The following is a 1690-nucleotide window of genomic DNA, read 5'->3' as shown; positions in this document are numbered from 1 at the left end:
GATGTGATGATAGATTGTGAAAGAGCCAGATGTGGGAGGGGCAAGTGTCTGATTCACCTGTTTTTACTGTGTGTGTGTGTGTGTGTGTGTGTGTGTGTGTGTGTGTGTGTGTGTGTGTGTGTGTGTGTGTGTGTGTGTGTGTGTGTGTGTGTGTGTGTGTGTGTCACCCTTATCTCTATGGCCAGGAGGTGTCATTCCACATTAACACTACATTACAAGATACATTATCTCACGTATGATAAGGTGTGGAGGGAGATGTTGAAAGACGAGGGAACACGACACACCCCCTTGCCTTTACTCTGCTACAGCGTGCTACTGCAAGCATGACAGATCTGTGAAAATACAGAGTTAGAGAGAAAGAGAGAGAGAGAAATAGAGAGGAAGAGGGATAGAGAGGAGAGAACACGTGGAGTGAAAGAGGAGTACTGAGAAAAGTAGGAAGAATATATACACCATCAAGACTAGAAGAAATGAAATAAAGGAAGTCTGTCCCTGCCTCTTTTCCATCTCTTTCTCTACCCCAGGATTAGGACTATTTGGTGAGTTTCTTTTCAGTCTTCCCTCTCTTCTGTCCCCAACCTCCCTCCTGATTGTGGTCCGGTCAGTCAATGGAAATAGACAGTAAAATTAAGTACAGTAAAGTAATGTAATATAAAGTCAACTCTAGCAGGAGCTATCAGCATGCCCTCGGACAACAAAATATATAGAGATGGTTTGATAGTCCTGGGGCAGTATGTATCCTATTAAGCCCCTAAAAGTGCTGATTTGGGATCAGTTTGCCTTTCAGATCATAATAAATACAAATACATGGACAGATGGGGACCTGATCCTAGATCTACACTCCTACTCAGACATGTGATACACACATACCCTGGTGTGTACTTGACACCACATCAAACGTGATAATTGTTTGCAGAAAATAGTACTGTTGTTATTTAACTGTTCGGTGGGTGCGACCAGCTGTTGTCAATGGAACATCATATGTGATAATGAGCCCAATAGCAACTCTATGAATCAGAGTCATATCATCGCTCCTCACTTTCTCTTCTCTCCCTCTCCCTTTCTCTCTAAGGTATGTATAATATGCTAGTGTGCGTAGGAGCTTTTGTGCCCAAGAGCAGTCCTAGCTTGTTTCCCTCTGTGAGTCTGGCCCGTTTGAGTGTGTCAGCTGTTGCTCTCAATGGTGGGGAAAATGATACAGTGTTCTCTACACACAGTGTCCATTTAGCCGTGACCCCACTCTCTAAAAGGTTTCTCTCAGGGAGAGTTGGTATACACAAAACAACACACTTACAATTCACAAGGTGTATAATACTGTCGTGTACATGTGTGAAAGAGGACAGATAAGCACTCCACAAATAGAGTTAGAGGACTCATCGTTGTGTCTGTCCCATCATGTTGACTGTGACATGCAAAAACAGGTACACTAGCTAACTCTTAGTTCTACAGTACAATGCACATGATTAGTCCTCTAGCTAACTCTATGGGACTACAGTACAATGCACAGGATGAGTCCTCTAGATAACTCTATGGGACTACAGTACAATGCACAGGATGAGTCCTCTAGCTAACTCTATGGGACTACAGTACAATGCACAGGATGAGTCCTCTAGATAACTCTATGGGACTACAGTACAATGCACAGGATGAGTCCTCTAGATAACTCTATGGGACTACAGTACAATGCACA

The 1690-nt window shown here is 43.3% G+C and overlaps 1 protein-coding gene across 1 annotated transcript in view; it reads left to right on the top strand.

Annotated features, from left to right (window-relative positions):
* The first annotated feature begins 263 nt into the window (after positions 1 to 263).
* Positions 264 to 1690, top strand: part of LOC124008763 (leukotriene B4 receptor 1-like) — a 20830-nt gene continuing 19403 nt past the window's right edge. The window contains exon 1 of the mRNA XM_046320296.1: positions 264 to 539. The gene's annotated coding sequence lies outside the window, so the exon portion shown is untranslated. The remainder of the gene's footprint in view (positions 540 to 1690) is intronic.

Source organism: Oncorhynchus gorbuscha, linkage group LG21 (genome assembly GCF_021184085.1).
Source record: "Oncorhynchus gorbuscha isolate QuinsamMale2020 ecotype Even-year linkage group LG21, OgorEven_v1.0, whole genome shotgun sequence".
NCBI classification, from domain to species: domain Eukaryota; kingdom Metazoa; phylum Chordata; class Actinopteri; order Salmoniformes; family Salmonidae; genus Oncorhynchus; species Oncorhynchus gorbuscha.
Note: the sequence above shows the minus strand (reverse complement) of the source record. Positions and strands in the feature narration are given on the sequence as shown.